Here is a 7963-nt window from a genome sequence, read left to right on the forward strand (position 1 = left end):
ATGGTGGTTGTAAAAGCAAAGCTAGGGATTCCCCAGAAAGAGACCACCAGAATAATGGCAGCATTGGATGTTTGTTCAAATCAAGTCCCCAGAAACTGTGCTGGTTTTGGCCCAGTGGACACAATCAGACGAGCAATGCATCAGTAAATTTGTACAGGTAGTTAGTGGCTACGAAATGGGTAATACGTTAGATTTAAGGGGGGCATTTAGGAAATGACTGACATTCATTTAACAGCAGACAGTTTTTGAAAGGCAGGAAGACTGTCCACCAGACCACCACCGCCAGGTGAGCAGCTAAAGTTAACGGTAGTGTTTCTAAAGGTAATAACTGAAAAGTTGTTTTATTTGAAGAGTAGTGTTGTATTGAGGTCGACCCATCATGTTACTCTGTACATGAGAACCACCTGCCAGCTCGAGCCGGAGGGGGTTGGACCAACTGCAGGGCCGGTGGAGCAGCAGCCGCTTCGCTTAGAAAATGAAAACATTACAAATATATACTGAAATTCTTGCTAATTTATAAAAAAAGGAAAAACTGAAATATCACATTGACATAAGTATTCAGACCCTTTGCTGTGACACTTGAAATTTAGCTCAGGTGCCTCCCATTTGTCTCCTCTCAATGGAAGAAGTTTGGGAACAACCAGGACTCTTCCCAGAGCTGGCCGCCCGGCCAAAATGAGCAATTGGGGGAGAAGGGCCTTGGTAACAGAGGTGACCAAGACCCCGATAGTCCCCCTGGCTTAGCTCCAGAGATCCTGTGTGGAGATGGGAGAAACTTCCAGAGGAGCAACCATCACTGCAGCATTCCACCGATCTGGGCTTTATGGCAGAGTGACCATCGAGTTCTTGGTCACCTCTCTTACTGAAGTTCTGTTTTTTTTTAGGTAGGTACCACCTATAGAAACTTTGAAGTTTGAATCTACTGTTAATGTAACGCAATTTAAAACAATGCTCTAGTTAATTTAATGTAGTTCAAGTAAATTTAACAAACTTAAGAGGTTTTGATTTCATGTCATCATCCGTCTTGCTTTGTCTTTTTACTTCATACCTTTTACCTTTTCATCTAACACACACTCATTAATCCCATCCATCTCTTGTCCCTTCTACGCGGTCTCATTTTCTGCTCTAAATAATGATGCCGCAGACTTAAATCTCAGCCAGTGAATAAGAATGAATTTCTCTGGCCTGCCTCACAGATGGAATCTTTCAGGGGGCCATTCTATTTATGTTCTGATCCAATCTGGCCGTGACTCACTCACACCATTTCTTTCATTCAGAATTATTGCAGTGCCTGTCTGCTTTAACGAGAGTATGTACCTGGTTGAAGTTTTTGAAACGGAATTTCAAACCATCTAAATGCACTACCACGCTGTGCAGATGTCACTGCGATCACATACAGTACCTTCACAAAGAAAGAATGGCTTCATTATACACCAATGAGCCACAACATTAAAGCCCGTAACTTGTTGTCCTGTTGTGACTGAGTGGTGTGCTTTAATGCTCAGCAGTGAGCTGTCTTGAGTCCTCTGTCTGTCCAAAGCTAGGCCACATGTCATCAATGTGTTTTACCTCAAATCACTGTCTGCTCCTATGAATAATGATGCATTATCCATAAACTTTAACACAGCACCAAGTTGCCAACGGGCAATTTTGAGTCGCCAATTAACCTGCATGACTTCGGACTGTGGGAGGAAGCAGGAGTACTCAAAAAAAAACCTGCACGGGAGAACATGCAAACTCCACACAGGAAGGCCCGGCTGAACTGGGGTTTGAACCTAAAACCTTCTTGCTGGGAGGAGTCAGTGCTAACCACTGCACCCCCCTGCTGCCCATGTACATTTTCATTTCATGTTTATTTGCACAACAATGCAATAGGCATCTAGGTGAAACTGTCTATATGTTTTTTAATATTGTTAAAAAAAATAAAAACAACCAGTCAAAACAGAAAGTGACCAAAGCTGAAATGTCAGTGATAATCACCCACTCACTGTCCAGGAAAACTGTGTGAACACAACTACAGTAAAGTAGTCAGTTAAAGTTGAAACAGGACATTGGTTTAAGACCTATATAATCTCGCTCCAAAGTCAGTCAAATGTATTTAGAAGATAAAACAAAGGTGATGTTACTATTGCTATGTAGAATGATTAGTTTGAAAATATAATCTGAACTCAAGGGCCATTTACTAGCCTTTTCTGGAGCTTCTTACCAGCTCTCACAGCCTTTAATCAACAGCTGGAGTTTGCTGTTGAAGACCGCGAGATGCGGTTGAAACCTCCAGAAAGGGCTAATAAGTGGACACGTACATACATGTAAACATGTATCACATTTTACAGACCCACTTCCTGCTTCAACTTTGACCTATGGTACTTACTGTAGTTGTGTGCGCACAGTTCTTCTGTTCAATGAGAGAGTATTAGCAAAAATTACGGTGTGCTCACTTTTAGTTTTACCTTCAAATATATTAATTTAGATAATCTGGATAACCAGGAGATCCACTGATCAAGAGCAGAGACACTCCAATCCAAATTCTCGGTTTAGAACCTTCGTCAGGAGCAACCATGCAAAGCGGGCAAAGGCTCCAGGTCAGCGGCATTGTAAGTAATTTGCAGTAACTACTTTAAAATTAATTTTCAAAACAATTACTATAAGCCTGGGCTAAATGAAATCAATCTGAAAAAGTTTGAAGTTTGACCTTCACGATGCAGCAAAATCGCTCTAACAAGACCACATACTAATACCAGGTTTAAATCCAAATAATGTATCCAGATAAAGATGTTAATGCATGTTAATATGAGTTTGAAATAAGATGTAAGTGTGGGAAATAATGTGCTCCTATCAAACATAATCGCCGATTACCACTTTTCTTGCAGTTTAAACTTTCTGAAGATTATAAAGTTAAAGTGTTTGATGTGAGGCAAGCTTGCTCGGCCGCCCTGATTGTGCTGCCTGACGTCCATCTGCGTCCATATCGCTCCCTCTCCTTCCGTCCATGCTTCTCTCTCCATCTGTCTGCTCCTCTCTGTTTGTCTCTCCTCCACTCGCCTCTGTCTATCTTCTCATCCCTTCCTCTCTGTCGTTGTCGGGAGCCTTGCTTTGGCTTCACAGCGTCTGCCTCTCGCCAGCTGACTGAAGCTCCCATGGCTTGAGTGATGCCACCATGACAGTACCATTCTGAACACTGTGTGCAGACATGCATGGAGGGTTTTTTTTTTTTTTTGTTTGTTTTTTTGCAAAGTGAGCACAGATGTGGCTGGAGCAGCAGATGAGTCTTTGACAGTGACTATTGTTTTTATTGAAAAGCAGCCTCTGTGTTGGTTTTATTAAAAATTAAAGCGCCTGGAAGCATGCGTCTTTAAGGTGTCACATGCAGTCTGTGAAACGGGATGGGGAGCGGGGCCACATGAGCCGAGGCAACAGGCAAAATCTGGGAACATAGACAGGCTTTGACAGCGTCAAGACAGTCCTGTCTGTCTTTGGCACTGCTTTCCAGGTCCAAACACCATCAGCTGGATGAAGCCATGCGCCACCTTTTCTGAAAACTTTAATTTCACCATGTATGTACATCTGCACTGATTCATGAAGTGTCAACATGCTGCCCCCTATATCTGCTTAAACTTCGAGAAATTGAAGAACATGCAGTCACATGTTTTGTTTTCTACGTGGCGTTCAGCCTGTTGAAGATTGAATTACTTCAGCCCCCGCTTCTCTCTGCTGTTTTTCAGTGCAATTACACTTCTCTCAAGTTCTGCATTGTGCGCCTTTAACAAATGAGAAGGGAGGAAGTCAAGGCTGACAAACATCAGTTTACTCAGCTGTGAGTTCTAACAGCCTAGCTTCACGTTAACAGGTTGTCTGGCTGTTGGAGGTCACATGAACACACACACACACACACACACACACACACACACACACACACACACACACACACACACACACAGAGAAGGAAGTTCCCTGAAAATGAAGAGGAGGTGAAGTAATAATAAGAAGCTGCTCTAAACCTTCAAGGAGACATCGCTCTGTGCTGTTTATTCCACTCTGATAATAAACTGTTGGCTGTGAGACTTGTCTGTTGGTGAATGAAGTTTATAAATCAGTTCCTTCTGAAGTGTGGATTTTTGGGACCAAACATTTGGGAATTTGCAGCGACTGTGTGGGAAAATTCAAACCAATTTTCTGTTATTCTCTAATACATTGCAGAATTAAATCAACAGAGAAATATGCTTGCTGAAAGAACCCTGTGATATTCAGGGATTTTAATAACTTCCAGCAAGAAGTCAACAACAAGTCTACAGCTATGCTCAGCATGGCAGTTTTAGCATACTGATGTTTTGCCATGTTCACTGTCTTATTTTAGAGTGTTATCATGCTAATATTGGCTAAATAACACTAAACACAAATTTGTCAGGCATTTAGTCATAAAACAAATAACATTTTTGACCTGATGATATGGCACCAGTTTAAAAGTCAGGGGATCACCAGAGTGTCACGGCATTCCATCCAACAGTTGTTGAGATGCTTAAGTCGGATCCAAAATGGACAACACTGCAATCTCTGAAAATGATCATCCATGTAGCCGGAGATTCCTACAGTCCGTTCCTTCTCTCAAGCTAACCTGCTGACCCTGCAGATTTTTCGTCACAGTCACTGCTTTGTGTAAGTCCCAAGTCTAGAACACAATGTCCCAAGTCAAGATTTGTATCCTGTAACTTCAGGTACAAAATCCTATGTTGAAGGTCATCGCCCGCTCTGTGTTCGCCATGAAGAACATCTGAAAGAAACAGTCATTTGTCATTTCTTAGCTGAATGATCCAAATGTTGCATCAGTTTGTTGTCGACCACAGCAGAGTCTTGACATCCAATTGTCATAATGTGAGGTTTTTCTGTTGTCAGACTTCTGGTCTGCATTGACAAACACCTTTATCTCCTGCTTGTGAAATGTAATTGTCTGAGGGATACCCATGGCCAGGAAAAAGAGGATTTTATTTACTGCAGAATCTCTTATAACAGATGAGGACGTAAAGTCATTTTAAGCACAGAGGCAAAATTCCAAGAGCAGTCTCGAGTCGCTGGTGTTTAAGTCATTTTGATTTTGTCACACCAACCCTCATGCCATCAGAATCTGATACGAGTCTGACTCAAGTCCAAGCCACGTGATTTGAGTCCACTTCTCTGTCTTAGTGGTACTATCATTGCAGTGTCAGGCTCCTGTCCCATTCCAAACACTGACTGTTTTATCTTTGCTACCAAGAGCTGACCGAATGCCAGATTTTTACAAACTTTACGAACTCTCTGCAGCGTTTAGGACACACAGAGGAATGACGGACGTTTCTCTCTTGGATTTTCCAGTTTGTACATTTGCCACAGATGTGCAGAAATTCTTCTATCACACTGTGTTAGAATTTCTATGGCGAAATGCTGTTTGTTTTCCCTAACATCTAAATTTACCTCGAGTATAACAGCACAGGAGTACATCCACTTGTCTGTTAATTGATAGTGTGCTTGTTAAAGCTAACAGAAGGAGAGACAGTGCTTAGTTTTAGATTAGGCACTGCTCTCTCTCTGGTCCCTGCAGCTTTATAACACTTGATTTGACTTACATGCTGTTTCTCCTGATCTAATTATCTTATGGGTGGGATTGCTTTGGGGCACCCTTTTAGATGCTAGGCTTTTTTTTTTCCATTTGCCTGCTACAATGTGTTGGGAACTTTTGATGTGCGAGACAGCCACTATTTTTACCCACCAAAAGGCAGCAATTACTAGCTGCAACGCTGTATTTTTAGCCCTAAAAAATGTTCTGTATCAGTGTTAACCCTGGATTACAGTGCGCATTTGCACACACAAGAAGCCCTGATACAGCTCCTCTCTCCAGGCTCACTCTGGCTATCTGAGCAGACAGTGATGCATGTCTGACTGCACCATTGACTTTATGGGACTTGATTTAGAAAATCCCTTCTTGGAGCCAATAGATGTTTCTCCTCGAGTGGCCTGTTTGTGTGTGAGTGACACTGACAGTCTGCATGCACTCATGCCGCTGTGTGTGTGTGTGTGTGTGTGCGCGCGCGCGCGTGTGTGTGTGTGACTAACTCACTGCATCTCGTGGATGTGACTCTGCTGGCATTCTGGACTCCAGCACAGCAGACAGCTGATGTGTACAGGTTGCAGGGGTATATAAGATGTAGTGTTGAAGTTGTGCACTAGGGGGAGCACTCGGTCTGACATGGGCTGCTCTCCTATTTCACTCAGCTGCAGTCACACACCTAATGAGCTCACAGCAAAGCCACACATTTCCTGTTGCAGCCAAAGTCCAGCGCCAGTTCACAGAAATGAACGAAGAAGAGGAAACGATTAATGGAGAACAGAAATAATTAAAATTCAATAAAAGTATATTTATGGTATATTTATTTATGACGTTTTGTTCTACTGACATTCATCAGGAATATGAACGAGCATCACAACAGTTCAACATGGATGCTGGTTAAATTATCCAGAGGACCACACCAAATTAGGTAAACTTAGAAATCAGAATCAGAAACTTAATGTTAGTAATTACAGTTAATTATAACTATGGTTCTGGTACAGTTTGCACATCCAATGTCCGTTTTATTCATTTGTAATTAGCTAATCAATTGCTGGTAAAATAACTGTTTTTGGTGTCATGTGCAGTTACCGCTCTTGTGCACTGCTATCACTACTAATCGAACGGACAGAGAAGGGAAAGGCAGCCTTCTTGTTTTCTGCTCCAGCCACCTGGACTAATCTGCCAAAAGAAAATGGATGAATCTGATTCTCTGACTGAATTCAAGTCTATAAACTCTATGGTATATGACTGCTTTGGTAATTGTGCCCGTTGTTAGCCTTTTCTGTTTTTAATATTGTTTTATCTGTTGACTGATTTTGTATAGTATTTTTCTGCAGCTTGCATAAGAGGTTTCCGACCTCAGTGAGACTTTGCTGGTGAAATAATACTCATACAAATGCTGCTTTATACTTTATACATTTTCTTTGATTTAAAAAAACGTAACATTTTCAAATTCCATTATCAATGTTGCGTATAGTTGCCAGAGCAGTGGTACCCTGTGTTACTCTGTTTTGTTAATAAAGACCTTTGACCTTGTCCACGGATATTTTTCTTTTTGTTTTGAACATCTACAGTTCCATGATAAGTGAACAAACTTCATGTGCTAATGAGTACCACATAGTACAGTCAAATACTCCAGTATAAATCAGTACGTGGACCTTGAGATGAGATTGCTCTGTCGAATATAATGCTTTAAAACAAAATGTTGATGTTATTTTCATGAAACAAACCATCTTAACCTTACTTCTCCATTTCTTAGTATTCCGAGGTTGTACCGGCAAAGATAACAAAAAATCCTGACTAAGTAATTCTACTTATTGTCTGATATGTTTTCAAGAGAGACGCCAAGGATAAGATGTCCTGGCTTCAGAATCAGGCTGGCACCTAAATTCATAAACTGAAATAATAATACAAGGACAAAACCGATATCAGGACTTCTCTAGTAATTGTTTTATACGTAGAAAAAAAAAAAAAACGAGTGAAAACAACAAAACAATGGCCCTACCCATGCTTGCAACGAATGCATCGTTAAAACACCCCCGAATTCTAAACTGTCTCAGCCAAAATGTCCACAATAGTAGACATAGAAATGTAGTAAAGCAATTAGTTGACTTATAAAATATATGTAGATTTTTTGAAGATTGAGGAAGGAATAAGCTATTTCACAGAGGAATAGTTCGTATCACCAGCCCTACCCTTAGAGTTTGGTTTTTAAAAATACTGTATGCAGTGTACTTCCTATTTCACTGAGAAGACTGATTGTCACGACGTAGCGCTTTCAATCATCTTGTCCACTCCGTCCACTGGTCCACAAATAACGGCCCCTGTACTGTCATAACCAGAAAATAGCCTACATGGTCCTTGATAGGAATCAGACCCAAGTTT

The sequence above is a fragment of the Xiphias gladius genome, chromosome 23, assembly GCF_016859285.1.
Source record: "Xiphias gladius isolate SHS-SW01 ecotype Sanya breed wild chromosome 23, ASM1685928v1, whole genome shotgun sequence".
Taxonomy (NCBI): domain Eukaryota; kingdom Metazoa; phylum Chordata; class Actinopteri; order Istiophoriformes; family Xiphiidae; genus Xiphias; species Xiphias gladius.